The sequence below is a fragment of the Chinchilla lanigera genome, unplaced genomic scaffold (genome assembly GCF_000276665.1).
Source record: "Chinchilla lanigera isolate Chin_1 unplaced genomic scaffold, ChiLan1.0 scaffold00048, whole genome shotgun sequence".
In the NCBI taxonomy this organism is placed as follows: domain Eukaryota; kingdom Metazoa; phylum Chordata; class Mammalia; order Rodentia; family Chinchillidae; genus Chinchilla; species Chinchilla lanigera.
In genome coordinates this window covers 5,659,669-5,678,198 of record NW_004955449.1, presented here as the reverse complement: position 1 = coordinate 5,678,198, position 18,530 = coordinate 5,659,669, and the positions used below count along the sequence as shown (strand labels likewise).

At 38.8% G+C, this 18,530-nt stretch overlaps 1 protein-coding gene across 2 annotated transcripts in view; it reads left to right on the top strand.

Annotated features, from left to right (window-relative positions):
- Positions 1–18,530, top strand: part of Cers6 (ceramide synthase 6) — a 283,700-nt gene that overhangs the window by 242,179 nt on the left and 22,991 nt on the right. The gene's annotated exons all lie outside the window — the stretch shown is intronic.

Below are 18,530 nucleotides of genomic sequence, written 5' to 3'. Positions count from 1 at the left end.
GCACCATAGTTAGAGAAGAATGTGGTTTACTTAGGTTCTGAAGCCACAGAAAGCATTCCACCACTTGAGGCACTAGTCTGGAATATGACTCAAAACTTCAGCTCTGAAGGTTTGAATGAAGAAAGGACGGTGTTGTAAGGCGGGATATAGGAGGGTCCTCCTCACCAGGAGATGACAAAGGGTAGCCACTGGCTAGCAGCACCTGGGAACTTGTTAAAGATGCAGATTCCTGGGCCTCATCTGCAACCCATGAGTCAAACACTCTAGTGGTGAGGCCTGGCCATCTGTGTTTCTTATCAGCTTCCTGATGGTTTTGCTACACATTAAAGCTTGAAAACCACTGTCCCGAATAATTCTCCTTATCAGCTGTGTTTTATAGCTAAAGCAGATGGAAGGTATAACTCTTAAACCCTGAAACTGACTGTGACTCCTTAACGTCTAGGTGGCTTTTCTTCTTTTGAGAGCTAAGAAAAAGATATGACATGTTTTGATGGAACTTGGCGGTCCTTGCCATGGAAAATAGGTCCTCTGTCACTAATCTTTTTCTAGAAGGATATTTGATCTAGAAAAAAAGAGTAAATCCTCCTTATAACTTGAAGTCTACTAGTGATGCTAGATTGTTTCTATTTTGAAATACGAATTCAAATGGGAAATTCAAACGATGGAAGTAGGAGACAGTAGAGAAGTGAAAGGATATAATAATACCCTGACTCTCTGCCCCAATTGAAAAATAACAATAATAAAGTGGAAATCTTTTAGTGATTAATACATACCAGTAGGATTCCATCAACAAATTATCAGCACACCCACACCCACTCACCTACACATATGTCTATACACGGGGCTTCTCCCTGAGGCTTGCAGCCCTTTGGACACTTACTTATTATGAAAATCATTTCCAGGAAGCACACTATATTGACAACAGACATTTATAAAACCTCATATAGTTTAATATGATTGGAGGTAGGAAACCTGAGTAACTGTCAATATAATGTGTCTATAATTATTCCATTGTTGGAGCTCTTTGAGACTACTAGCAGAACTAAAGGTAAGAATTTAAATAGAAGAAATTCAAGCACATTCCAGAAAATAATTCCTCTGAAGAATTACAGAAAGCTTTTCCTACTTAGAGTTTCTCAGAACTTGAATTTTTAAAGACATATGCCTCACTACTGAATGCTTTGATTTGTTCCTTCTATGTAGGATAGTATTAAAAGTGAGGTGCATCTCTTCTCTCTCCTGGTGTTAGTATGTTAAAGCTTTTGAGTTTGAGACATCAGTGAATTACCCAGAACATAGACCCTCAGAACTAGTTCTTATGAGTTCAGAATCATCTCCACTGCTTAATTAACACCTTTGTGCTGAGATTTCATTTCGTAGACAGCAATGATGATGATACCTCGTTCATTGTGTTATGAGATCATATCTCTACAGAACTAAGGAAGAGCTTAGGTTCATTGTAATTACTATGTAAGTCTAGGCTTTTTTTAAGTGACATGATAAAATGAAGGCAGAGATCTCTTGGGAAGGATTTAAAAAAAAATACTAGTAATTCGTAGAAGCGTTTCAGGTACATTTCAGAAAAATATAAGTAACAAAATTATAAAACTATATTTATGCACCTGTAATTCTAGCACTCTTCAGGCTGAGACAGGAAGATGGCAAATTCAAGCTCAATCCAGGCAATTTAGGACACTCTGTCAGAATTTTTTAAAAATGTAAAGGGCTGGAGATGTAGTTCAGTACAAAGACCCCATATTCAATTCTCAGTAAAACAGATGTACATATGTGTATACTAACACACACACACACACATAATCTCACCACAAATACAGAAATATAAATTGCGGCTTTATGGACTAGGCAGTGCTTCTGCAAGCTAGGACTGAGATCTAGAATGGCAGAAGTTTCCAGTATATCTTACTCACAGATGTGCATGAAAATTAAAGGACACCTGGGTGGGACCCCATCTCTTACCCTTGGAAATTCTGACTTAATTGGTCTTGGTGGCACCTAAACATGGCTTTTTAAGGCTCCCAGAGTTATTGTACTGTGAAGCCATGGTGCAGAACCACTCTTCCAGTTCTTTGCCTCTACCGCTGCATGTGCTTCTGCAGTCCTGACAGAGATACTAATGCGAGGAAATGCCAGGGATATAACAAGTAGAACACAAGGCCTAATTCTTGTACCTTGTTTTTTTAAATTTATAAACTTTGAAAGGAAGTTACCCAATAGCAAGTTATTTCTCTCTGGGTTGAGGATATATTAAAGATGGCATCTTTCCTCATATTTGCCCTGTTTTAATCTTTCTAGAGTAAACATATATTGCTTTTATAATTGAAAAATTATAATATAAAAAGTTAAGAGATTCCCCATATATAGTGAAGTTAATTTTGCATATGTAGTAGCGTATTAGTTTTTATATCAACTTTATGAAATAGAATTTCCATGCCATAAAATTGACCCTTTGAAGTTGTACAATTTATTATTTTATAGTAGATTCAGCATTGTGCAGCCATCACCACAGTCAATTTTTTAGAGTATTTTTATCACCCCTAAAAGACAGTTCCATTAACAATCCTTCCCCATTCTTCCCTCCACCAGCTACTGGCAGTGATTAATCTACTCTCTGTCTTCATGTATTTGCCTGTTCTGGATACTTTATATGAATAGTTTCATTCAATAATACTTTTTTGTGACTGGGTCTTTGCAGTTGGCCTAATGTTTTCAGAGTTTTCCGTGTGGTTACATGAGTCAGTATTTCATCCCTTGTTATTCCTGAAAATATTCTTTGCATTACAGATATTACACATGTTATTTATGCATCTATCAGGTGATTGTCCTGGATTATTTCCACAGTTTGACTATTAGGAATAATGCTGTTATTAATCTTTATGTGCAAGTTTTTTTTTCTGTACTGAAGATTGAACCCAGGGTTTGCACTGAGCTACATCTCTATCCCTTTCTAAAATTATTTTTAATTTAAGACAGGGTCTTGCTAAGTTGCCCCAAGATGGGTTCAAACTTGCAGTACTCCTGCCTTAGGTTTCCAGAGTGCTGGAATTATAGGTGTGCATTACCACATCCTGTTAATGCAAATTCATGTGTGAACATATGCTTTTAGTTCTCTTGGGTATAAACCTAAGAATAGCATCTCTGGATTATATAGCAATTCTGTGTTTGACTCTTTGAAGAGTTACCAAACTCTTTTCCAAAGTTGTTGCACCATTTTACATTTCCATCAGCAATGTATAGCATCCTTACCAACACTAGTTTTTCTCTGACTTTTTGTTTTATATTCATCCTTGTACGTAAGAGGTAGTATCTTACTGAGTCTTGATTTGCATTTCAAATCATTCATTTTAATTATGCTTTCTATTATTATAAAAGTTTGATCTATTTAATAATAAGAACCTTATCAGGTATATAACTTGCAAATATTCTTCCTTTCCTAAGAATTGTCTTTTCAATTCCCTGTTGTTAACCTTTGAAGCACAAAAGTTTTTAATTTTGAAGAAGTCTAACTTATCTTTTTCCTTTTATCCCTTGTGTTTTGGTGTCAAAAGTAAGAAATTATTGCCAAATCCAAGATCATGAAAATTTTACCCTATATTGTTTCCTATGAGTTTTATGGTTATAATAACTCCTATACATGACTCTATTTTGTTTGGGGATAATTTTTGTGTATGATAAGAGGTAAGGATTTCGTTTCATTATTGGGTGGGTTTACATATTCAGGTGTCCCACCTCATTTGTGAAGGGTTTTTTGTTTCGTTATGACCGTCATTATCATCACATAACTCCAAGGAAACAGGCTCTGTGTCACATTCTTCTGATGCTGCACTTTACTGTCTTTGGCCCATTTTGCCTCCTGGATAGGATAGCGCCCCCCTCCACTATCCTACACTGAGTCATCTGTCCTGCCTGGGAACTCTTTATTCTAATAAGCCAGGAAGTAGAGACACATTTTTACAGCCTTTCCCCTTCTCTCGTGGGACACCATCCAAGGAAGTAGAGATCATTTCTGTCTAGGGGACATCTGGGGCACACCCCTTTGCCTCCCACACACAGCTCACCAGAATAGATCTTGCCAATTGCTCCTTCTCCATGATGTCACTGTCCTTTATGGCTTCACAGTGTAGACAACCCCGACCAGTGTTGGCCTTGCTGTTCCCAGGACATGATTTAACCCAGAAAGTCCAGCTTTTACAGCCCCTATGTGCAGCTTTGGCCCTGCTAACCTGCCAGTGTGTTTGGGAGGGAGAGTATTAAAGTGGCTTCCGCTCCACTTGTGCATACACAAACACACACACGCTCTCTCACAGCAGAAGCCTATCCCTTGCCTTTTATTGTTCCCAGTATTTTATGCAAGATTGAAAGACAAGAAGAATGTGAGTTGGGAAGAGACTCAACTCACAAATAGTTCAGCCACTGCATGGATGATTTCAGGGGAAGGAGACCTTCCATCTCTCAGACAGCCCTTCCAATTCTGCACTGTGGTAACTATGAGGAGTTCTGCCTTCTGTCCTAGTTGGAGCCTAATTCCTGTTGTGTACCACAGCCCAGCAAATGCTTAAATACAAGTACTTAAAAACAAAACAAAATTCATATGCCCCTTTTACCTGTTATCTTTGCTAAGATAAACATTATAAATTAATTCAGCTTTGTTTTTCTCTGACTTTCACACTTGTTTTCTCTGATTCTGAATTTTACTGCATTGAATCTTTGAAAGTAGCTGGACGTGCTGGTACACCTGTGTAGTCCCAGCAGTTGGAAGGCTGAAGCAGAAGAATTGAGAGTTCAAGGCCAGCCTGGATGTCATTATTACTTTTCTCTCATTGCTGAGAAAAAAATATCTGACACCCAAAATTAGGGAAGGAAAAGTTTATTTAACTCGCATATTGTAGAGGTTTCAGTCCATAATCAGCTGGCTCCAAAGCAGGGTGGCAAGGTAGAGGGGCAACAGTTCAAGGCAGCAGAAGAGAGCAAAAGCAACAAGAGCAAAAAGCGGGAAAACAAGCCTCTTTTCCTCCCTTATATTGTATGCAGGGTACCCACCCTAGACAGGTGTAGGTCTCATACCGACTCTCCGTGACCTCTTCTTGCACAGGCTGAGGGATGTTTACTAAGTGAAGACCCTGGTCCCCTGCTTAGTCACTTAGTTAAACTTCTAAACTCAAATTGACACAATGAATCAACCATTACAACATCCTAGGGCATGTCCTCTAACATCCTAGGATGTAGAACTGCTGAGTCACTTAGTTAAGCTTCTAAACTTCTCAAACTGACACAGTGTATCAACCATTACACTGGGCTACATAGTCGTGACCCTGTCTCAAAGAAAAAAAATCTGTGCAAGTTACAGTTTATCAGAACTATGTGTAGGTTTCTATACCATTTATGTTAGTGATACATTGTTATTTTGAATTAATACTCATGATTATATCATATGATGACTCTGAACTAATCTTGTTAACAGATTTCTGAACTAATCTGTTAATCTTGTTAACAGATTTCCTCTGTTACATGAGGGTAATCTCTACAGAAATAGTATCTTTTTAGATTTTACTAACATAAAACTCTGGACTGTGACTTCATAATATGATCATCCTGAAACCAAGATAGTTGTGTAGTAATGACTCAGTTATGTACCAGACTATGGGTAAGCATGTGAACTGTATTAAGGGTTTCACTGCTTTGCTAGTTTTACTCATATTTAGTGTGTGATTCGGTATTTTTTAGGAGTTAATTTTTAACATATTCGTATACAGTATGGTTTTTCCTTTATCAAAGGGCATCTATGGATTCAGGTAGTTTCACTGTTTGTATAGTTAACAACAGACTTCCATATAAACGCTTCCTCCTGATATCTGCTGATTGCTTCCATATGCTGTTATATAAGGCCAGGACCACATTTTAGCCAATTCTGTTTAGTATGTACTTTTTTAACAGCTGGGATTTCAATCAGTATTCAAAAGCTCCAATACACATTGGGTGTATGTTACACTACTAGTACCAAGCAAGTAATCACTCATATCCAGATACGTGTGTCATCATAATCTGGCCATTTAAAAAAGTTAGCTTAAATATTTTCTCTTATAGTTTAGCTTTCAGAAAATTGATCTGATTAGTCTCCTAAAATTAAAAACTGCTTGCATTTTAGCCTTTACATTGCAGGTGGACAGTCAGTGGTTGGATCCTTTTTTAGAGTAAATGTATCCATCATTGTAAATGGCTACCACTTTCACTGATCTGTCTGTTTTCTGAACTCCACCTGTGTATAATTCCTGAAGTTCTTGACAATTTCCCATATTTTATGAAGTTGCAGATCTGACCAAGCATAGAACAGATTGTCCTATATCCCCTTTATAGTGTCTGTCCCAATGCTCTGTTCATAATGGCTACTCAGTAAGTATTTATTGAGTGAATTGGGCACGCTTTAATCCTAAATGGTCTAGCATCTGTTTTTGTAATTGATCTCCCCAAATCTTTGTTAGGTTAGATGTGCCAGTTTCTCCCTTATTACACAGAGAAACCTGAATCACATGGTCAATCATTCACCCAGACTCTGGACTCTGGCCTCAATCAGCTCAATTCAACAAGTCATTACTGTGTTCCATTTGTCCTTCCTACCTTGGAACACTATCTTCTTCAAGGCCATAAAACAATTGATGACATACATTTCTCGTCGTTGGTAAATAAAAAAGGGTCATTTAAAAATAATTGCTTCTGTCATTCTGCTCCAGCCACCACCCTATATTGTAAACACCATCATCTCTTGGGCATCCATTAATACCCACTAAAGAAAAAACACAAATCTGGAAAGAACCTGAGACAGGAGCAGCATGGTGCAGCCAATATGAAGACAGCTTGCTTGAGTCGTGGTTGTTCCCTTACTGTGTCTGAACACCAGGCATAGAACCTCCCTACGCTTATGTCCTCATTAGTGAAATAAAAATGACAGTAAATGCCTATATTACCAGAAAGGTTAAGGGGTGAATGGCGTATAGCTGGTAGCAGGTACTTTATGAAGTGCTTTATAAATATTGAGTATTTTTCAAAATAAGCTTTTACTGTTAAAGATGGAAATTCCCATTATGGCCAATGGGTCCAGAATTTTGATACATTTTAATAACCTCCAACCAGTGTAAATTAGGGAACCATAACCCTCAGCACATTAGGAATAAAATTTTAAAACATGAGGTGAGAATCAGACTCCTTGGTCACTTTCACTTTCAGTTTTCAGGAGCATGTAATAGTGAATGTGTATCAGTTTTCACTACTCCTCCAAATCCCAGGTGACTATACCTACCTTGAGCCACCAGAAGTCACTGTGGCTATTTACAGTGTATCAAAGTGCAAGTGTGTATGTCAGCCTAGCTCTCTCCTCATTACAGCTCAGCTTCACAAGTTATGATCCAGCTCAGAATGGGTAAGCCCAGGTGCTAGGCTCTTCCCATGCTCTGGCCGTGTATTTGCATATCCCTGTCCACACCACCAAATGTCAGCTCCTTGGCTACGTCAGGCACCTTCGTAGTGGTGTGCTGCTGTGTAGACAGAAGCATGTGTCCTCTCACAGTGTTATTTCCTGTTGATCTCACTTTCACAATGTAAGGAGATTGTTTTACAGATGTGTACTCTCTGAAGCTTTCTACAATTTTTTTTTTAAAAAAACAAAAGTTATACAGGAATCTCAGTCATTCTTTTACCATTTTCTTTGATAAGATTTAAAATTCATCCAGATGTATAGCATATGAGCCTTTTCTTTGATGTTTCAGGATTAATTTTAGCAAAGTAGCATGACTTATATGCTTTTCTGAATAGCTGATAAGAAACAGATTAATCTCACAGTTCATACATTTGGAAAAGATTTGTGTTTTCTTCTGGAAGCTCATGACAAATGTATTCTGAATTTTGTGATGGTGCTGGTATCATAACTACATTTGAAAGATGAAGAAAGAAACTTGAAATTCTTTGGTATTTGATATGTTTTTAATAATACTTTATTGGTATCAGTGTATACCTTCATACGGTGAGATAAAGTTAGAGGGAAGCAGTGTGTGTTGGGATGCTTTATCTCTTTTCTTGTGAACATTAAAGTTTTCTGGGTACACACCCCTCTGCGGTACGCTGTATGTGACTGGTGTGCCTGCTTTCTGCATGGTTCAGTAGTTGTGACAGAGTTGTAGGCCCCAAGGCTTAAACTGTTTATTATCTGGTCTGATAGAAGAAGTTTGCCAAGTCTTTGGCTGCACTTTGAAGAATTAGAAAGTCATTAAGAAATAAGAGAAAAAAATAAGGCCAGTTAGGGAAATGATATTTTAAATGCGTTTAACCTTGGGATATTCTCTACAACTTTTAGCTCCATTACGCAAAAGTGCATGTGGGTATTCTAAATATTATGAGTGGTAGGGTCGGGAGCAGACTACGCTCTCAAAATAAAGTAGGTTTTGCTTTTGTGACGTAGTCAACAACAACAAAAAATATAGTATCCTAGTAACACTCTGTACACAGAATTAAAGTCGTAAGCATTCTCTTCCTCCTTCCCAATCACTGGAGAGAAGCCTTTGCTGGGAAAAAAAGAAAGAATCTTTACTCAAAGTAGTATAAACTGTGTTTACATACAATCTATAGGAAAATGTTGGTATGGTCATTTCATCTGTTTTAAAAATATCTGAGGACTGTAATAAAATCTAATGCCAGGACAAGATTTGGAAATTACTTATTAGACTAAAGATAAATATTTACTTGAGAGAATCGATGCTGTATGGAAAATACTGTAGCAGGTAAAGAACTGACATCAGCTGTATTTCTGCTTGCTTACATTATTAGAAAGCAAATGTGTACCAGAATAATCTTCCCCTCCTCACTTACCCACATCTCCCAGCCTTTGGTTCCTGGGTCCTCCTGCCAGCTTGCCACTGTTGGCTATGCTGAGTTCCTTCTCAATTCTCCTAAGTTCAGCCTGGGCTGGTCTTGTGCCTTCTCTTGGCTGCTTCTCTGTCTGTACCAGTCCTGAGCCATCCACCCAATAGCCCTTCCTGCAGAGTCCAGTGCACACGACTCCATGGTCCTGACAGTGTAGGCCATCCTGGCTGTGTCCTCTTATCCAAGGAGCCTCTCCCATGAGTGTGAGCACCACCTTTGAGGCTGGCATTCTTGCCAAGGAGACGGAACTACAGCATCACTCTTACCCCCAGAGTTGTCCTGTTCCTTTGGGGATATGTCTTTATTGTGTATTATCATTTCATCTTTTATATCTGTATTTCACGTTTCCCAGACAAGAGAGCAAATGTCATGAGTTCCTCATAGAAAAGGCCCGTGAGCCACTCTGTGTCGGGCACAGTGTGAGTGTTATGGACACAGATATTGATCAGGACACGTGCTTAGGAACATCCAGCGCTAAAAAACCATCTATCGATATTTGTTAAATGGATAAGTGAAAGTTTAGAATTTCCCGCAGAGTTTGGCACTATCGTGACTGAGACTTTTGTATCCCACAAGTGTTTTTCCTTAAGTTACAGAATAGACACAAAGAAGAGGAAGATGACCTCACTTAGCAGCTTTCAAAAGCAGGAGCATCCCACTCTAGAAGTGTTAGCTACATTAGGCACCCATAGACATGTTCTTGGCAGGATTTATAGAAACAGAATTAGGACGTTATTTAATAAATGCTGCTGTTATCCACAACCTATCATAAAACTGGAGTGCTTCATTTCTAACCTGACATGTTAAAGATTTAGAAACAGGTGTTAAACGAATCTAGGTGTATATAAAGGAAATTGTAAAGTAAGTAGGATACTAAAAATGCCAACCGTGACTAGCAGCTAGGTCTGTACTCGGTGAGTTCATTACGTTGGCTCTCAGTGAGGCACAGAGAAAGGCCACTGTCAAGAGGTTTAGGGACAGTATAGGAAGAAAGCCAGTGTCCGAGGGTGAAACAGAGAAATGAAATAACACCACCTCTCCCCTTTCCAGGGGATCAGCTGAGGCGGAGTCCCGGCATGGTAACTGTTAATGCTACACAAGGAACGAAGACACTTGGCCCTGGCCACCGCTGGGCACTTCTCATTGGGTGTACCGTGGTGTCAGTTAGGTGTTCAACCTCACATTTATAACCAGCTTCACAACTCTCAGTACTACTTCAACCAACCCAACCTAACTATCTTTTCTGGTTACGGGACAGGTTGGGGGTACTGGAAATTAAACCTAGGGCCTTTGCACAGAGCTTCATCTCCAACCTTTTTTTAAAAATTATTATTTTTTGAGACAGGATCTTAGGCTGATCTTGAACTTGCAACAGTCCTGCCTCCTATAGTCACATGGATTATAGCAATGAAACACCAGGCCCAGCTCAGTTTTACTGTCTTAACTCCTTTTTTGAATACTCGGATCCAAACTCACACCTAACCTTCACACTTATGTTAGACTGCTCTGTACCCTGCACAGTTCCAGCTGATGCCTCAGAAAGAGTAGTTGCAAAATAAATAATTCGCCTGGGTATGCTGGCATATGCTTATAGTCTCAGTACTTGGGAGCTTGGGAGGTGGGAGGATTTCAAGTTTGCACCAGCCTGGGATATACAGTGTGTTCAAAGTCAGCTTGTACTACACAGTGAGATGCTACCTCAAGAAATAATTTAATAATAATAACAATTTATCTGATTTATTAGTAACCAATACACTGTATTGTGATACTTGAGTTACATATTCATTAACTATAAAGACATGCAGCAATCACTGAAATATATTTTAAAACTTGTTTTAAAATGTACTATAAGAAACAAGTCTAAAGAAATTCTGGACTGACAATGTAGCTCAGGGGTACAGTGTTTGCCTAGCATGCGGGAGGCCCTTGGTTCAATCCCTAATGAATGACAGAGAAGTTGAGATTATTCTGACCACCTCTGTATTAGAATGACTGAAACTGTTCCAAATGTTTTTAAATTTTGAGTGATGAAGAAGTGCTATTTTAATTAAGACTTCTAAATTATCTTTTTAATGTAAATATAGCAAAAGGCATCTACAAATATAATAATCTACTAACTTTCTAGAAATGCAGATTAATAAAATAAGGAACTATATAGTATCATTTCACAAAATAACCTCCAGGAAGTAGCCTGAGTCATACTTGTTCCAACCTAGTTTCCCCCGTCATTCTTATCATGCTCTGCAATCGCTCCTGGTGTTAAGGGTGTCAACTTGAAGCAGCATATAATTGCAAACCATCCGGTGATAGTAAAATATTTGCTAACAACTTTACTATTAAGCATTTTGATTAATAATAAGTGAACAAAACAAATTATGGAAATTTTTCTAGCTGCCATTTCGTTAACCAGAGTATTTCTATTAATCAAGATTTTAGTCCATAGATTTTTCTTGTTTTTATCCATGGGATACAAAGGTATCTTCATCTCTGGTAATGACTTCTGTAGGTTGGTATGGAAGTACCATCAGTATGTGTCATGGCCGGGCAGTTGGAAAGGTATGGGAAGCACTGAAGGAGTATATTTTTGTGTGCATAAGTACCTTAGGTTATTTCCCTTTCCCAGAACACTACGTTGTGTTAGGAACACAACTAGTAAAGTCAGCACTACAAATAAGGGTCAGCACCCTTCTCTTTGCATTAAGTCTACCGTATTTTTCAGAAACAAATCAGGTGCTTCACAAAATAGGTTAAAGCTTCCAGGAGGAGGTGTAGAAGAAAGGAGTGTGGATGCTTTCTAAGCAATGAATTATTCATGAACCTCAACCTCCTTTTCTCCTTCTTCCTGGCCAGATGACTGCCTTTATTTCAAGCTGTGTTCTGCCCACCTCATTCAAATTTAAGTAGATGTCCAAGTCCCTTGCTCTCCACGGCAGCCACACAGCATTCTGCTGAAGTGCAGTCGTAAGGGTGTTATTAGATATCATCCACTCCCTTATCACCTTTCTCCACTCAGCTTAGTTCCACCAAGGCTCAAGGGACACATCTCATTCTCCCTTTGTATGACCAGTATCTTGCACATACATAGTGCTGATTTATCTTGTCATACATCTCAAAGATTTATGTTGCATTGTGATTTGGAATTCACTTTGATATAGCTTTTTTCCCTAGACATGTACTTGGTTCACTTATTTCTAATAGATTATAAGTTATAGTGTCCCTGGGTGTTTTTCTGCCCACATCAAGGAGAAACACTCTGAATGCTGCAGTAGTGCCTAATTGCTGTCACTGCCTGCGGCCACATATTCTATCTAATTGCCCCGCAACTGTTTTCCTTGCTCACATTGTTCCTCCCAGCCAGTGTGGTGAGCTCTCTTTTGGAGATGGTGTTGAGGAGACTGGCTTTGGGTGGCCCACACCTGTATACTGCCTCGTAACTTTTTTTAACTTGATTTCTCCACCCTTGAAAAGTTTGGAGGAGTTGATAAAGGTTTGCATTATTCTGAAAATAACTACATGGACAACTAGGATCATGGTTTATCTTCTAGCCTACTATTTTCCCACAAAAAGGTGAAATAAAGTAATGTTCTGTTAGGCATATATGATACAGGTAGATGTATAATGTTTGTCTATTTGATATATATCAAACATATATGTATAAATCATACGGTGAATCCTGCAGTGTTACTTACTCTTATTAAAATGTCAAATAAGTGCCACACCAGCTGCATCCATGAGTCTCTGAGGCTTCTCTTTTTAGTAATGAAAACATGGTGAGACTATTGATCACTTCCTGCTGCAAAAGGAAAAAAATGGAATATTGTATTTGCTATATAAATAAGGGTTTTAATGGCTTTGAGAGTTCAACTAAAAAAAATTCCACTGCATTTACATGAAAATCTGGCAGTTTCATGGAAACCAAGATGGCAGGTGGCATACATCTGTAACAACTTGTGCCTCTTACAAATAGGAGGCTAATACTGAAAAACTCAAGTGAACACATCCATCATGAACAAAAGACTCACCCCCATTAACACGGCCATGGTCAGCCACCTATCAGGAGTCTGCAGGATTAATTAGATGGTATTTTGGGAACATACATTGCTTTGATTTCTTATGAACTTAACTTTATTCCAAACTTTATTATTCTGAAGAACAGTGATGGTAAAAGACGACTCATCCAACAGACACTCTGGTTTAGAAGTTGCTTAGCAGTGGGACAAAAATGTAAAAAGCAATTAGGTTTATATTTAGTGATCTGTCTTCACGCATCTGGAGCACATTTCAGGAATAATTCAAAAAGGCCAATTCACTTCATGCCTCCTGCTACGAAATGAATGTGGGAGTCAAGCTGCTATTTTCACAGTGCAAGACATTGTTGATTTTAAAAATTCTCCCACGTATATAATTACTATCTTGGCACACGATGCTATAAAATTTCAGATCCTTAAGCATAAGTAGAATAATCTTTTAAAAAGAAAAGGCCTTATGAGTTAAGAAAAGTTAAGAATCAACCACCCACAAATCAAAGCATTTAAATGCATACAATATTCATAAACCAGTTATTTACTGAATGTGTTCTTTACATAGAGAGAAGACTGATTTCTGTCTCGCTTCTCCTCAGTTGAACAATATAGCTCTTTGATTATTCAGTCCATGGAGCACTTTTCAGTCCTGCTATCCTCATTCAAAGTTATCAATATTGATGCAACTTAATGCCAACTAATGCTTTTCATATCTCCCCCAAAATGGTACAGATAAATGAGTAACAACTAATTCAACTGAGTTCACACAACTAATTCAACTTCCCAGTAGTATGGAAGATGGCTATTCAAAACAGACTCTTAAATAAGATAATGAGGAAGTAATATTGGACCAGGAATTAAAAATCCTGTTCAAGCTTTAATATTGATATTAATTTACTCAGTTAATTTAATCCTATCGCCACTCTTCTCCCAGCTTTAGCTACCTCCGTTAATAAAGCCATCCTTAACAATGAGTTTGTGTGTATTAAATAAGCAACCACGTAAAAATACAGTGAGAATGTTAAAGGACCATACAGCACTAAGTCACACTCATTTGAAGACGATGGCTCATGCACGTGGAGGAGCAACTTATCAGACAAGGGTAGATGAGGAAACTGAGGCACAGGAGGAACAACTGAGGGAATAAGGCTTACACGAAAATCTGTTTGAGTTAGAACAAGGAAAATTAAGAATAATTCTTAAATAGCTGCAACATTCAGTTGAAGACAAGAATTCTCTAGTGCTAGCTGGCATTTTCCTTTTAGGTTTTCAGATTGAGATGGGGTGTGTAAAGACAGTGCTGGCATGGCAGGTGGCAAGGTGACAGGCTTGCCAATGACATGCCTGTGGTCCTCCCTCCCCCACAGCTTCTCTTGCTTTACCCTGTCTTGCCCTCAGATACTGTGACAGAACTGTTATGCTAGCGGGGCTCAGCTTTGTCAGGAAAATGCGTGGCTCCAACTGTACTTCAGCAAATTTGTCTTGTCTCCAGTTTGTGCTCAGGCTGTGCTTCTCTGTTCGCTATGAAGAGCCATTGCTTCCTGCATCTGTCTGCCTTGACCTCCTCTTGACCTGATAGTATGCCAGCCTCGTCAGAGTTTGAGCAGTTGTGCTGGTGACCAGACTGAGGAATAGGATGACAGCATCTTGCCTTAGAGCTGTACTCACTGTGAATGCTCCTGCAATCCATAAGAGGATCTGAGGAGAAACACAATGGAAACCTTTCAAGAATGATTCAATTAAGTGCCTCCCGGGAGAGGCCGAGCACCAACAATGGAAAATTCAATATTGGCTCTAAGAAAGACACTTTATCTCGTAAAGTCTTCTTTTTTTCTGTTAAGTGTAAGGGAAAAAATGTCTGCAGCAGTCTTTGGAAAATACAACGTTTTTTTTTTTTGTTTAATACCACCTCTTTGAAATTCTTTAATGTCAATATCAATAGGAAATTGGTTAGGGGAGAGGTGAGATTATAAATGAATAGCTCCAGTGCCTAAAACCTCTTGTTCAGATGTACAATTGAAATCCTGCACAAAATTATCCGAGCATGAGGTCTCTGGTGTTCAAAGAGAAGAGTGGCCATTGAGCTTGATATTGTGGATGTCGGTACCAACGACTGTGTCCTTTATCCTGTATGCGAAGAAACCAATATGCAGTAATATGCAACTCATTTCCAAAAACAGAATTCAATATTAAGCAGCATTTAGAGAACAAGCTGTTTTCCTTTGACCTGGAAGTGGCATTGTAATAGTCTTTAGCAAACGTTCAGTTTATAACCTGCCTTCGAGCCATTCACAGGGAAATATTCAGTGAGCATGGCTGCAGCAGGATCTAAATGGGATCAGTAGGTGAAGGCGAATTATTGTTAATGCCTTTACATGTGATAATGGTGTTGTAGCTGGGTATATAAAAAGACTCTGAAATACAGTATTTGTAGATTAAATAATAGTGTGTTGGGGATTAACTTCTAAATAATCCAAAGTAGTCAGGGGGAGTGAGGTAGAGGTGAGAGACACATAGACTATGATTTCATTATTGCTGAAGCTGCTGCAGTGTGTGTAGGGAGGGGCAGCAGTACGCATTTTCTGTTCATGCATGTATTTGAAATTTTCAGTCATAAAAATTAAAAATTCAAATATGAATGCTGGTTCTGGTTGATATACAGGGTAAAAGACTCAGATTATGAATAGTTAGAATAGCATTCCCTCCTTGACGGACGAGGTTGGGAGTGGAGTCGCGGTGCTGCCTCCTGCTGCCAGCGGCTTGCAGAGAGCCCAGAGCTCTGATCAGCGAGAAGAGGTATGAGTCGCTGGGCAGTGCCATGGCGACAGACATGGGAAAGCTTCAAATCACAGATGGTGGGGATTGTTACAAGTAACGGCAGTTTATCGGGAATCAGACAAAATAGTCACTTTATGTTTCTCGTCCTTGTTATACAGTGAGACTATTTTGACACCATGATATGTATATGGTGCTAGGACTATGGAAGTCTGGAACTTCAGAAAGCTTAAAACTGTATCTTAGCATTCATGGTTATTCCTCAGAATAGGATTATATGTTAAACAAATAGTCCATGAAGGAGTAGACTTTGAAGGAAGAATAAAACTGAATGTTGTAACTCAGTGCTTGCATCACAGATGTCTTAATAGGTCACTGGTTAAAGAAAATTTCCTGAGATTTCTTTTTATGTCAGATGTAACTTATCAAAAGCTCACTAAGGCTCCAGGCTAAACACCATGGACACAAAATAAATGTGATTCCCCTGCCCCAAGGAGCTTGCGTTCCACTTCTAACACTGGGCAACTCGTCCTAACCCACAGAGCATGGCTAGGAGTCCTAGACAAAGATAGCAAATTTTGCAGTGGAGGAAAAAAAAGCAGAAGTTTTGGTTAATTCTGAGCAAGGAAGAAGGATGCAAGGATGCTTTAACTGAGGAAATATTAAAGCTGAGCCTTGAAGAATGAATAGGTAGTAAAGAGCAAGAAAGGTACACCAAACCTCAGGTAACACGATGAACAAAAAACAGAAGTGAGAACGAGATACGGTGGGGAGCAGAAGTTGGTCAGGAAATAAGTTCTTAGGTTAGACCATGTGACAAAAAGAGGTTCTAAGGTTAGACTGTAAAAGAATATTGAAATATTCCATAAAAAGTCTTTTAAGTTTACCAGGTATGCAACAACATGGTCTCACAGTGAAAATTAAATAAGTTAACCCATTTACGCTGAAGATTGCAGGTTTTTGAGTGTTTGCATGAAATTAATATATGGTACTAGAAAATTTTAAGGAACAAGAATTTAAAGAGAAAAATGTTTATTGTGTTTCACTGTTGTATGTCACTCCAAAAGTGAAACCCTAGGCATAAAAGGATTAGGAGCTGAGAACGGACAGGGGTACAGAAGATGTCTGTCCTCTGTCCTGGTGAGTTGGGAGGAATGACAGATGGATTCTCACATTGTTTAAATTTTTTTTAATCTGCTCTCATTCGATTTTATTATTTGCTAAACATAAATAGCTGAATTTTCAATTAAATGTTATCTGATGCAAGCGATTCCACTGTCTACTGTAGTATGAAGAAAATGTAGGAGAAATAAGGGTGAAAGAACTAGTATTTAGAGGGATGTATGTGCCGTAAGCGCTCCGGATCCAATCAGGAACTGATTTTGGAAAGTTCAATATGGCAGTGTGGTTTCATAAAGCCATAGCAATCACTATTAGGTAGGACCTAGCTATTTTGAAAGTCAGAGGAGTGGCTTTGAGGCTGCTATCCAAAGAATGAGTCTGGATTGGCTTGGCCACTGACAATTCATTAATCTACTTAAGAATTAAGGGAATGTTCTCAAATTGTCCACATAGTCTAATTTAACGAGAAGTAAAAACATGTATTTTGGATTATGTGGATGACCACCTCTTGACCGAATAAGACCACATGATTCCATTGCTTGCATTGGGTTTGGGTTGTTTTGTTTTGTTTTTTATGATTACTCTGAAATAAGGTCTAACATGTTAGGAGACTCACAGTCTCTTAAAGAAGCTGATGAGGTAGAAGTTGATGGTGGTGGCGTAGGGTAGCGCAACAGTAAACAGGCATAAATGGGTCCCGGGGAATTTAGATGAGCCACATTGTCATGGAAGGGTTGGCTGAGAGACAGTGGGCATAAAGGTTGACGCCACAGTCTGATTAAGGAGATGATGGTTTACAGAACAGATTCTAGATAAACCGTGTATCCAGATCCAGGCTCTTTCACTCTGTATGATTCTAGGTTAATTATTTGACTTAGGGTTGAAAGCAATACTTTATCTCGGGAGTCAAAATGTTTAATTATAGGCCTAGCAGAGCAGAAGTGGTGATAGCGGTGGTGATGTTATTGGGAATAGAAATAGGATTCAAAGGTAAAATGAGTTTGGTTTTGGAGGTGCTTTATAAATACCTAGGAAGTGGCACCAATCCATAAATATATGGACCTGGAGCTTAAAAAGGATAAACTTAGCTGGGAAAGCAATTTGGATCATCATAAACATGATTTTGACTACATGACTGAGTATGGTGGTAATGAGCCCAAAGTTTGTATATTGATTAGGAAAACGTTTATTTCAGGGCCACAGGCAGACATGCTCTAAGAAAATTTTGCTATCCATAGATGTCAGTGTGCCACATTTGGAGAGCAGCAGCAATGGCATCCTGAGCCTCAGTCTGGGAAAGGGGCATGAAAATAACAGAAGACCTAGGGCGGTGCACACAGCATCTGAAAACATCAATTCAGCCGAGGATTCATTTCAGAGGATGAGCACACTATTGGCAGCTTTGCAGTTGTGAAGGTCCCAGCTTCAGTCAGAGTACTGAGGGGAAAAAATTGAACTTTGATTTGACTGTCATTCATCTCACTCCGCACAGGAAAAACAATTGCAGAGGATAATGATAAAAATGCATAGCGGTAGCATTTTGTTGGTCTTACAATTTGCTTCAGTTATGCCTGTTACGCTGTTGCCTTTAAACAGCTTCCAGAGTCACTCGGTATTAGCCTCAATGTGAGGTTTCATCGTCTTTATTGCCTATCATTCTAATAACCTTATTTCAGGGGCTTA